We start from the raw sequence: 14,154 nt of genomic DNA, 5'->3' as shown, positions 1-14,154 counted from the left end.
TGCTAGTCATGACAGGTTAAGTTTTGCAGCTATGGCAAAGGGTCCATTCAGCTGCCTTAGTTTCATTCTTCTGTGTAATGGGTCTGGCGAGGGTGACACGCCCAGTCAAGAGGAGGCTGTGTGTTCCACTTTGCAGGAGTGGCAGGTCCTACCGAAACAGCCTTTCTTCAGGCACTTCTCACCAGGGCTGTGTTTGCCTGTGCTTTCCAGGGGTGCGTTTATCTAAGCCTTACATTATTAACTGTAATTGCTGGGTAAGTTGACCTGACTCAGGTATCTCTTGTTAGTGATACTCCAACAGTCCTCTAATTTATTTGACCTGTTTCAATGATGGCTCCCTGATGAATGAGTTCACATTAACATTCTGCTGATTCAAGTAACGCATATGAGGATGTTAGACTAAGAAGAGAGCAGACATTATAAAAGCAAGGTGACTCTCAGTTTTTAAAGAAGAGACTCTTAGCCCAGACTAAATCATATACAATCTATCCTGATGAATGAGTTCACATTAACATTCTGCTGGTTCAAACTAACGCATATGAGGATGTTAGACTAAGAAGAAAGCAGACATTATAAATTCCAGGTGACTCTCAGTTTTTAAAGAAGAGGCTCTTAGCCCAGACTAAATCATATACAATCTGTATAGATTTTGTTGACTTATCACTCTAAATCCACATTTCCCACTGCTTTCCTATAAAGCATGACTCCCATAAGATGTTATTATAAAAAAGAGCTTTAGGTCATGTGGAAACTTGGAATAGATAGATGGATAAATGTTAAACTGTACATGGTGCATATATATGACTTGCTTGGAGAGTCATAGAAAAATATATATACATAGCAATGCTACATACATGACTTGTTTAGACAGCCTTACCTTACAATAGCATAATTAAGGCTGAGAATAATCCTACAGTCAAGAAACTGTTTAACTTTGTTTAAAACTATTTTTTCACAGCCTTATTTCTTCTTAGAGTTTTATTGTTTGAATAACACCAATTAAACATATAAGATCCTGATTTTCTAAGGAATACACTTGGGAAAACTGCTCTGATATTTATTTATTTTTCTATTTGCTATACCAAAAAAAGAAAACCAGTGAAATGAAGGGGAGGCTAAAATTACACAAGTACCCCAAAATTGGAACTCCATCTTTTAAGTTTTCTGCAGATGGGCGCCCTCCATGACTGCGGTGAGAGCTGCTCCGGACTTAACTAAATTTGGTTGTGACCACTTGTAAAATTCTCCTCCATTGCTCAAAATTCTCCCTTCTCTATGGTTATGTTTTGTATTTCCCTCTAGCAACTGCAGCTAGGGGGATATATCAGAATTTCAAGAGAATATTGGTACATTTTCTGTTTCACATAGGTATAAACATTTTACATTAAATGCATGTAGATTATATAGGCAACCCTCATAAGGAAACATTTCCACTTACAGATACATTATTGATGAAATAAATTTCTCAACAAAAGAGTATCAGAAATAATAGAGAACTTCATTTCACTCTTCTCATTGCCCCATTATAGTTATTGTCAGACTTATCAGGCAGACATTTAACCAAGGCTTATATTGATGCTTGGATAGCATTCTCAATGAATCCACACCTCCATTCTTAACTGTGTTACGAAAATAGAGATGAGAATTAGCCAGAATATACAAGTGCAATGAGCTCACAGTATTTCTAAGCAAGCTTTGGTTCTGGAAACACATCAAGGCCAGTTTCTATGTATCGCTCTCTGATGAATCTCAGTCTGCTCAACAGCAAAGCCAGTGATTAGTTCCTGAATGCTCTGCAAAAAGTTTGAGGTGAACGTCAGGCTCTGTCCTTTAGAGAATGAGGCAGCCATGAGAATGCCCCACTGAGACCTCGGACTACAGGGAGCAAAACTGGCCATCCGCCATCTCCCGGGCTCTACCATCCATCACTGTGTCCCACTGAAGATGAATATTGTAGACACTCTGTAAGTGTTGACTACCACTGTTATTACTATTAGTTGAGTGACTTTGCTAGTCAGTTCCATCTCCCTGAAACTTAGTTTTCTTATCTGTATCATGGGGAGAATGCCCCACTGAGACCTCGGACTACAGGGAGCAAAACTGGCCATCCGCCATCTCCCGGGCTCTACCATCCATCACTGTGTCCCACTGAAGATGAATATTGTAGACACTCTGTAAGTGTTGACTACCACTGTTATTACTATTAGTTGAGTGACTTTGCTAGTCAGTTCCATCTCCCTGAAACTCAGTTTTCTCATCTGTATCATGGGGATAATAACACCTGCTAGAGTTAGCTTGAGATGATAAGATGATAAATAATGTCTAAAAAACATCTAACAATGCTTGACACTCAATAAATGGTAGCTATTGACATAACATACCTCCTAGTATGAAGTGATTGTTTCAGATGTATGGCTTGGCTGTCAAATGAGTCCATAAATTTCTTAAAGGAAAGAACCACATTTTACACTCTGCCTGTATTTATAACTTTCATGTCTCTCATGCATCTCTCTAGCTTGCTGATGCTAGATATGGTACAGTTCTTTGAGCTGAATTGTAATTAAATGACAGATTCATTTATACCAATATCTTTTCTCAAAAAGAAACATATGTCAAGCAGTTAAGAATTTCTGTTTGCTTAAACCCTCTACCAAGTATTCTCATTTTATGCTGTATAAAATATATAAATATTGTGTATAACCTTTAATTTATATTTTTGACACCATGTATTGAGCATCTATATGCTTAATCAATACACCAATTATTATTTTTTCCATAAGTAGAAAATGTCAGTTTAGGATTTGAACAAGATTTATTTTACTCCATGTTCTTTTCACTGATTCTCGTTTCCTCATATAAAATTATTCTTTACTGAATTTTTCTCAAAGTATGAATAGACTTTAAAAAGTTTGGACACAGTGTAACTCAGGAAAGGATCAAAACAGATGAGCAATTTTGGTTAAAACAGATTAGAGTATGAAATTATTATCAGTGACAAAACTGAAAATGGGAGTGAGCTTAGAAATGTGAAACCATCCTGTGTATGCAGGTTGCTTGACAACCAAACAAATGACACAACATAGAGCTGGTAGGAACATACACATTAAAATGTAAATAAAATCTGTGCCATTCTCACAGCCAGAGGGAGATGTGATGATTGGGAAACAAATTATACATATATATGAAAGCCACATACAATATTAGTAAGAGGCATGCAATCATATCTTTCCTATTATCAATAATGGCATACTTTTTCTTGTTTCATGTTTTATTGACAAATGAGCCCAGAGGATGAGAAAAGAAATGTAGGAAGACAGAATGAGTGGGAAGAGAAAGAACAATCATATCATAAATTTATACACACAAAATTCTAGACCTTAGTAGTTTCATAATGAATATCCTATTTAACATTTAAGAAAATAATGATTAAAGTTAAGAAAAAATAACCTCAGAAATAGAAAAGGAAGGCATTCTTCTGAACTAACCTTATTAAAATGACCTAAAGTAGCCAAAGCAAATTTGCAAAAGAAAACAAAGTTTGATGATTTACACTACCTGCTTTAAAGGCTTACTATAAAGCTACAGTAATCATGACTGACCCTATTGGGCAGTGTTATGAAGATAAATACATAGTTTAATGTAATACAATAACTAGTCCACAAATAGATACATACACAAATGGTCGATTGATTTTGGGCAGTTTCCAAGGTAATTCAATGGAAAATAATCATATTTTCAAAAACGGTGCTAGAACTATATTAAAGAAAATCATTCTCAACCCCTAATTTACAATACTCACAAAAGTAAAAAGTAAATCATTTGTCTCAACCTAAAAACTAAAGCTATAAAAGTTTGAAAGAAAACACAGAAAATCTGTGTGACTTTGGAGTAGGCAAAGATATTTTAGAACACAAAAAAAATAAAGGAAAAAAATAACAAGTTAGACTTTATCAAAATTAAAAAAAACTTGTACTGTTGAAAAGTCACCATTAAGAAACTTAAAAGTAAAGCCATAGACTTAAGATAAAATCTTTTTAAAACAAGTACCTGACAAAGAAATTTTATCCAGAATATATAAAAATCTGTTACCATTTAATAAAAAGTTAAATGACCAATAATAAAATTGAAAAAAGCTGTGAACAAATAACTTACGATATATATATATATATATGACTAATAATTACATGAAAATGTGCTCCATAAGGAAATGCAAATTACAATGAGATAAATCTTCACATCCACTATAACTACCACAATTTGAAAGACAAATTGTTGGCAAGGAAGTTGAACAACTAGGACTCTGATGCGTTGTTGGTGGAGGTGTAAAATGCTAAATACTAGATAAAACAATTAGGTAGCATCTTATAGAGCAGTGGTTCTCAACCTTCCTTTAATACAGTTCCTCATGTTGTGGTGACCCCCAATTTCATTGTTACAAATTGAACATAATTAAAGCATAGTGATTAATCACAAAAACAATATGTAATTATATACGTGTTTTCTGATGGTCTTAGGCAACCCCTGTGACAGGGTTGTTCGACCCCCAAAGGGGTTGCGACCCACACTGAGAACTGCTGTTGAGAACTGCTGTTATAGAGTCTTATAGGGTCAAGTATACAATACACCATGAACACATGATTCATATTCACCCAGGTATTTTCCAAGAGAAATGAAAACATGTATACAAAAAGATTTGTAAACAAATTTATAATAGGCTCCCATTATTATTGGTCAAATGTTCATCAATGATGGATTAGATAAAAAGATAGTGGTGTATCCATCCAATGAAATACTACTCGGCAATTAAAAAGAAACAAACTACTAATACACACACCACATGGATAAACCTCAAAAAAATTCTGAGCAAGACATCAGACGCAAAGGAGTATATATAGTACAATTATATTTATATGAAGTGTGAGGAAAAAATCATTACTAGTATGGTTAATAAAAATCAGATTAAGGGTGAGCTAGAACAGGGATGGGAGTGGGTACAAAGACACATGAAGGTACTTTCTAGGATGATAAAATGTTTAATATCCAGATCAGTCTTATGATTGTTACATGTGTTATTTATTTTTTAAATTTTTTGACCTATACACTTCTGATGGGTATTTATATTACAATAGCAAAGTTATAACCTCAATAAAGTTATCTATAATAATAAAAGCATAATATGCTAATTAGACCAGACAGCCAAATGACCTTCTGGATGTCATTCTGGATGTCCTTTCAGATGAAGCTGAGACGGCAGGGGCCGAGGCAGAGGTGGTTAGGGGCGATCAGGCATGCAGGCAAAGTGGTTAGGGGAGATCAGTCAGACAGGTGAGCAGTTAGGGGTGATCAGGCCGGCAGGCAGAGGGGTTAGGGACGATCAGGCAGGAAGATAGAGGACAATTGATGTATCTCTCACATCGATGTTTCTCTCTCTCTCTCTCTCTCTCTCTCTCTCTCTCTCTCGTCCACTCTCTCTAAAAATCAATGGAAAAATATCCTAGGGTGAGGATTAACAAAAAAATTCAATAAAATAAAAAGAAGAAACAATCACAGTGGTATAATATCCTTACCATGTTACTTCCATGGTAATTTCAGAATCTCTGGGGTAATTGCTAAAAAAAACTAGAATCTTCAACTCAATCTATGAGATTCTGATTATAAGGTAAAGAAAAAGACTCAAGAAGTGCATTTGTTAACCAGCACCTCCCCCCAGGTGACTTTTAGTGCATTTGTTAACCAGCACTTCCCCCCAGGTGACTTTTATATAGATGGTAGAGCATGCCTTATATCATTTCATTTCTTTTGATGACTATCAGCATAACTATATTTTATGGAATTTTCAGTAATTTAATACAGACCCTGGCTGGGATCCCTCTGTTGGTCAGAGCACTGTCCCAATACACCAAGGTTGCAGATTCTATTCCCAGTCAGGACATACAAAATCAACCAATGAATGCACAAATAAGTGGAACAACAGATCTCTCTCCCTCTCCCTCCTTCTTTTCCTCTCGCTCTCAAATCAATCAATAAAAATTTTTTAAAAATGAATATAAAAGTTACAGGCTGATTATCTTATTCAAAAGAAGTTAGCTATCTTTCCAGCCTCTTCATTCTTAGTCCTCTGGTTTAAAAAAAGTAGCGGGAGGGCATTAAACTTTACTCAGGAGAAACAGAAATTGCTGACCACAGCAATGGAACACTTCCAAGGTTTTCTCTCCGTTTCAAACTCTTCCTCCCTTTTTCTCTTCTTCCCCTTCTCTTTTTCCTTCTCTCTATTTCTCTTTCTTCCTCCCTTCTTTTCTCCTTCCCTCTGTAGCAGAAAGAATCAATCAGCATTTTGGTTTTAAAGGGCTTCTAAACAGGACTATTCTGAGGTCCGTAAACAGAAGAGTGAGAGGAAACAGCAGAGATGAGTCAGTTTTAGATGCCCACAGAGGCTGCAATTAGGCTGAACAGGTGCTGTGTTAATGAGAAGAGGAAAACAAACTTTGGCTCAGATGACTCACAGTGTAGAGTCAGGGATAATAAAAACACACTGTCTGGAATAATCAGAATGAGGCTACTGTTATTCTAATAAAAATATCTGAGCAAGTGGTACTGTATTTATAGTAAACACATTCTCGGTTCACCATTTATAGGAATTTAGGGTATAGTTTTGCTAAATAAGTGTAAGAATAAGTAGGTAGATGTAACTTTACTTGCTTTTTCCCAAACGTTTATTGTTGTTGTCATGGCTGGTTTTAACTCTTTTTAGTTGAAAATATTATTAAAGTGTTTTATACATTTCTTATCTATTTAAAAGTGGCAAAAATACGATTTTAAGTGAGAGAGATCAGGGTCATAATTGCATTCAACAACAGTTTTTCTGAGCGGTAACCCTGCAGTCGTTCTGGGGCCCCTCAGAGCTATTGAGTGCTTTTTTCTGACAAGTTGTTCTTCATGTCCTGGTTGGATAATGTAGTAGCTATGATTATTAGAATAATAAGGAAATTAATCAAATTAGTAATAAAAGCTGATTGGTTTTGAAATTGGAGAATATATTTGACAAAGGTCAATACCTCTTCCTAACAGAAAAATTCTCAGCAAAGTAGAGATACATAGGAAATTCCTCAATCAGTTGAAATATTTGTAACAAGTGATGCAGAAAAGTATCAGGATACTAATATGATAAAGCAATAGTTTGCCTTATGCTAACAAAAAATGCTGAGAAAACACAATTTTTAAATGAGTTAAATAATATAAAAACAAAAATAAAAAAATAAATTGAACAAAAAACCAGTAAGATCTTCAATGAAACTCTCTTGAAAAATAATAAAGGTGGAAGAAATACACGACATGGTTTTAAGATTTACTTCAAAGCTACTATAATTGAAATAATGTGGTATTGATAAAAAGATTTAAAAAGATCTATGGAAAGAATGGAATACAGAAATAGACCAAATTATATGTAATTTAGTAACAAATAGGCTTCAATGCAGTTCAATGAGAAAAGGAAAATATTTTTAACAATTATTTCTGGTGGAACAATTTTTAAAAACAAAACAAAAGAAAACCTTGATCTATGTCTCAAATCATACCCAAATATATACTTGCAGTGTGTATTGCAATCCTAAACATAAAAACTAAACTATAAAGCTCTTAGAAGACAACAGAAGGTGATATGTTTAAAATTTGGGATAGAAAATTAACTATAAAAGAAAAAAACATTATAAACAAGACTTTATTAAAATAAAAAATTTCTGGTTGCCAAAAAACAATAAAATAAAAAGGCAATTCACAAAGTGAAAATATTTTAAAAACTATTTAATAAAGTACTCATATCTAGGACATAATAATAATAAATACTAATATAATAAAATAAGAAATGATGACACAATTAAATTTAGAAATGGGAAAAATACTTGGACAGACACTTTACAAAAGAGGATATATGAGGGGTCATTAAACACATGAAAAGACGCTCAATACTGTTAGTCATCAGAAAAATGAAAGTTAAAACCCTCATGAGCTACTACTCCAGACCCAATAATTAAGAAGACAGGACCACGAGAAGTTGAAGAGGATGAGGAGCAGCTGGGTGTTATGCATTGCTGATGGGAATTATAATATTATGATTGTAAGAAACTTCATCAGTTTCTTAAAACCCTGTGAGACTGCAATTTTATTTGTAGGTAGTTGAATAGAGAAAAAAAAACATAGGTCTATAGAAACAGTTGTTTGCAAGGATGTTCATTGAAACTATACATAATAGCAAATTATCAGAATTAACTCAACTGCTCATCAATAGTGGAAGAAATACACAGTTATGCTATAGTTATTCAATGGAACTCACAGACACATGAACAACATATTTAAATCTCCACACATTATGCTCAGTAAGAGAAGCCAGACACAAAAGAATGCTTACTCTAGAATTCTATTTCTATGAAGATCAAAAACAGGTAAAATGAATTTATTGTAATAGAAATTACAACTGTGTTTGCTTGGTGGTGGGGTTGACTGAAAAGGTACAAGAAGACACTTCAAGGGTCATGGCAGTACTGTCTATCTTGACTATGGTGATTGTCAAGACCCAACAAACAGTACACTTAAGATTTGTGAATTTTACTGAATATAAGTATAACTTAATAAAAAGAATCTGAAAACTAAGTAGCAAAGCAGATGTTCTCAATGATTACTAGTGCTGACATAAATTAGTATACCTAATTGGTAAACAGTATTGTTATATTAATCAGGAGTTTTTAAGAGCATTCATATGTTAAGGCCCATTCAATAAATTTCCATTCAATAAATCTATACTAAGAGGATACATTCTGAATTTGAAGGTAAGGGGGGATCTTTTTGTACAAAATTACTTTTATGGTTGTTATTTGAAATAAATAAAAATTTAAAACAAATTTTCAATTATAAAGGGATGCATATTAAGCTATAATATGTTAGCTATATACATTAGGTAAGTAATTGAATATTGTGGACTAAGCCATTAAAATTTTTATGAAAACATCATAATAACATGAAGACATACTTGTGATATTACATTAAATTGGGGGGGAATGTTGTTGGGAGGAAGAATTGTATACACCAGCAGTCTTGATACTAGGATGCAATGACTTTCCAAAGATATATACAAGTACATAAAGTTTTAGTTTTGTTTTGCTTTTTAAAAATCTATTTTTATTGATTTCAGTGAGGAAGAGAGGGAACCATCAATGAGGACAGAGAATTATTGATTCGAAACATCAATGATGAGAGAGATTCATTGATGGCCTGCCCCTGCACACCCACTGGGATCCAGCCCACAACTCAGGCACGTGCCCTGACTGGGAATTGAACCTGGACCTACTAGTTCATAGGTCAATGCTCAACCACTGAGCCATGTTGGCCGGGAGGTATATAGAATTTTAAAAATAAAATTCTAGGACTTTGACTCCCATATATAATCTTTCATAAAATTGATATGACCTGAGAATGTGCAGCTTTAAGCAGGTTCTTCTTTTCTAACTTTACAAAGGAAGCAAAGCCTCTCCTCTCTCCTGAATCTATGGTCATTGTCCTGGGCTGCTGTAAGGAAGCCTGAGGCCCCTAACACAGGAACACTTAACAATATTGACATTGGTATTGAAAAGACCATTGTTAATAAAGTACTCATCTTTTTCAAGGACAATTAACCTATTCAAATCAGTTAGCTTCTCATTCTTTGCTTTCAAAAAATTGAAAAAGGATCTACTTGAGTTGTTAGGAGATAAATCATTAAAAATAATTATTTTGTGGATGCATCACTATGTGACTTGTGACACAATTTCAGAAAGAGTTTGAAGAATTGAATAATATGTAAACACGGCTTTTCAGCAGCATCTGTTGAATAAATGGGAAAACACTGATGCTGAATTTTCATTCATCTCTCAATAAATAACAATTATCACTCATCACTGGGTATGAATTAAAATGAAAAGGTCCATTCATGTCATTAAGAGATTCATTGCTAAAAATTTGATTTTAAAGCCTAATAATTATTCATTAAACTTTTAATATATTTATGATCTTTTGACCAATATAATAATAAAAATTACAATGGAAAAGCATTACAAATTTAAAAGAAAATGCAACCTTTGGTTATAAAAAATGAAAGCAAAATATCAATGCATATTCACTTTTTAGTTGCAAAGAAGAATGAATTCATCAATAAAAGACTTTAAGTATAGTAATAGATTTCCTTCAGATATATGTTTATGGAAATATGTAGCACCTGTAGAAAAAAAGTGGAATGGGAACTTGGATTCAAGAAAAAAACAAAAGATATAAATTTCAATTTATTAAATAAAAGATTTTTTCCCCAATGGATATTAGCTATCAAGTCTTTTCTATTGGATATAGTTTCTTAAATGTATAACAATTTTATTTAAACTGTCAATATTTGCAATGTCCCTTAAAGTTCATTTCTTGCAACTATTTAAAATTATGACAAAAAAATTTATATGTCAGAATAAACATTTCAAGTATGTATGGAGTTTTGCAAAATTTGTTTGGGGCTATAGAAGCCAAAAGCATTTTTAAGCAGCTCACGAATATAATTACAATTTTATTTTTAAAATATTTAAACAAATAAATAAACCAAAATATTATGTTCTTCAAAAAGAGTGGAAAGATTACTCCAAAATAATAATGGTTATATTTGAATACTGGGAATAAAAATTTTTCCTCTTCTAATTTATTTATTGGTTATATATATTTTTCTCAATTATTTTATTAGTATGAATTAGTCTTATAATAAAAATATACTTAAGACATTTAGAAATAATAAGGTATACATTTAAACTCAGTGACCTTTGAGTAAAGACCCTAGGAGGTCTTTTGGGACAAAGTCCACAAGTTTTAGTATTTCCACCTGTACTAGCTAGCCATTTACTTCTTCGGTTGCCGGGAGTTTGGGGTTATTAAGGGATTTTTGTCAGTGATACAAATGACTGGGTTTGCCAAAAGGCTGTTGTCTGTCAATGAAAACATTTTGACATCTGCCACACTTTCTCTTTTTACCTGACGTGTTCAATCTAAAACAGATTGGAAGGTTTGCAAAATTTAGATTCTATTGTGTCTTTACCTGAGCTTTCTCCTTCACAAAGTTATGATATTCTTATCTCTGACCAAAGAACAGCCACTCACCAGGTTGCACAAGTATTAGTGAGGTTAATCAGAATCTAGATCTAAGTGAAATGCTCTCTGAATTCCTCCACCCAGAGTGAAAGAAGAAATGAATCAGGAAGAGTAAGACTACTAACAAGTGAATGAAAGAAAATCATTGCACAATAGGATATCCAGGCAGGCAAATTTCAGATCTGAGGATTCGGCGCATTGTGTCAAAGGAAGAGGACTGGTCAGCTTTGATAGGATCTACAAATAGAATTGAGAGGCCAATAACCCCGTGCTTCAAGCCCAGAGTCAGCAGAGGAGAAGAGTTTGAGGATGAATGAGGAATAACATGCTCAAAGGAGAAAAAAAAAATACAGCAAACACCTAGAGGGCACACTATTTTCGTGGCTCTTCTCCAATACTGAAGATGAAGCACTTGAACTCTGAAAAACTGTTGCTTCAAAGTTTAAAAAATAAAATAGGTAACAAGGGAGGTGCTATGGAGGAAATAAATTTTTCTTCATTTTTTTAATGAAGTAAAGGAGACCAGAATGGGCTGATGAAGGAACATTAAAGCAAGTTGTATTAGAGTAAAATGACTCCTTTAACACCATATTCTCATCCCCCAATTTAGTTCTACACTCATATTTTCAGTCTCAAGTGCTAAGTGTGATTGTATATTTGAACTGATTCCTTTTTTTAAAGTCTGGTAACAACTTCTTCCTTATATCTTACGAATGAAAAAGAAAGGATAAGTATATTATCCTTTTCAACAACCATTTGGCTTTGATATATAGAATTAAAGGACAATCATTTCATCTCTCATTTCTAGGGGGCATTTTAGTCCATCTGTTGGCTCATCCCCAGCCTTCAATGCAGGTCTGCAATTCGGAGAGTTAGTGGAACATGATACCCTTAAATAACATTCATATTAATATGAACTACTTTTTCACTTCTCACCCAGCAACCTTTCATTATAAAGCAATAGAAAATGGAAATGGTGTGTCCTTCACAAGCTATTAGAAGAGTGTTTGTAATTCCCATAAGCAGGAATTTAACTTAGTGCAGTGATTCCTGCCAATCATTCGGTCCCACGTTTCCCTGCAGGTGACCCTGCTGGCAAGAAAGAACACACATGCTCAAGGCCACCGAAACACTGTGACTCGGTTTCTGCAAAAAGATCAAAAGTCATTACCTGAATCCTCCGGGGATCTGTCTTCAAGTCTTGGGAGCTTCAGGTGATTCCAGCTCCTTCCAGAGGCAGCTGTCACTGAAGCATGCTCTGTTCTCAGCAGTCCAAAAGATGTTGCAACCAGAAATTTCTCAACTGAAGCAGATTAATTATGACTTCAAGTACAACAGATGCCGCCCAGGCAACCTTGTTAGGTGAGTTCTTAACCAGTGATGAAAAAGGGGTTGCAATGAACTAAAATCCCTGCACCTGCCAATCCAGTCCCGGAGTTTTGTGCCTCGAGGGTTAGATGAATTGGAAGTTTCTCGGCAGACTATAGACTCTCAGTTCAGAAAATAGTTTTCACCCAAAGATGGAAGCAATAACCCAGTCATAGGAGCGTCTTTATGAAAGGTCTATAATCACCCTCCATCATCATCCAACTATAACACCCAACATGCTGCTTATTTCCAATTAATGCTTTGACTTCCCTAAATTTCCTCTACCTTATTCAGTAAACTGGGTATTTGAACTGGCAGGAAATGCAGAAAATGTATCCAGTTCTTTCAACTGAAGCCTAGAATGACTGTCTCATTCAAGATTTCCCGGTAGCTAAAGGCAAAAAACAGGCTTTATTCTTCTCCTAACCAGTCTCTATCCTACCACACAAGCAGCTCCTATGTCTGTTCTGGGTGGAGGTTTGATGTTAGATAACCTGTAAGGAATTTTAGACCTGCATAGATTTCAATTTTTTGTTTTCATAATTATGAGGCTACAGATTTAATTTGGGTGAAATACACCACCCAAAGAATGAAACTGGACTCCATTCTTTATATCACAAAAATTAACTCGAAGTAGGTTAAAGACTTAAATGTAAGACCTGAAATCATAACCCCCCCTAAAAAAAAAAACAAAGGAAAAAAAAACTACTTGCCATAGGTCTCGATAATGAGTTCTTTGATATGATACCTAAAGCACAAGCAACAAAACTAAAGGCAGGTAAGTGTGACTACGTTAAACTAAAAAGCTTCTGCACAGCAAAAAAAAAATAACAAAGTGAAGAGACAACCTAGAGAATGGGAAAAATATTGCAAATCACATATTTAATAAAGGGTTAATATAAAAAATATACAAGTAATTCATATAACTCAATAGCAAAAATCCAAATAATCCAATTTAAATATGGGCAAAGAAACTGAACAGACATTTTTCCAAAGATATACAAATGGCCAACAAATACATGAAACGATGATCAACATCACTAGTCATTAGAGAAATGCAAATCAAAACCACAAGATATCACCTCAGTCCTGCTGGAATGGCTATCATAAAAAAGACAAGAGATAACCAATGCTGGTGAGAGTGTGGAGAAAATTAACCTTTGTCCAATGGGGGTGGGATTGTAAATTGGTACAGCCACTATAAGGATCCTCAAAACATTAAGTAGAACTACTATATGATCTAGCAATTCCACTTCTGGGAATATAGCTAAAGGAAATGAAAATATTAATTTAAAGAGATATCTGTATCCCTGTTCATAGCAGCATTATTTATAATAGGCAAGACATGGAAATAACCTAACTGTCCATCCACAGATGAATGCATAAAGAAACTGTGGTATAAATACATATAATACATTATTATTAAGCCATAAAAACACGGCCATTTGAGACAAGATAGATAAATCTTGGGGGCCTACGCTAAGTGAAATAAGTCAGACAAAGACAACTACTCTAGGATCTCACTTATTTATGGAATCTAAGAGGAGGAAAAAAAAAAACCCTCTGAAAAAGAGATCAGATTAGTGGTTGCCAGAGAGGCATGGGAAGGAAGAGGGGAATTTGGAGGAAGGTGATCAA

This window comes from Myotis davidii, unplaced genomic scaffold, assembly GCF_000327345.1.
Source record: "Myotis davidii unplaced genomic scaffold, ASM32734v1 scaffold933, whole genome shotgun sequence".
In the NCBI taxonomy this organism is placed as follows: domain Eukaryota; kingdom Metazoa; phylum Chordata; class Mammalia; order Chiroptera; family Vespertilionidae; genus Myotis; species Myotis davidii.
Note: the sequence above shows the minus strand (reverse complement) of the source record.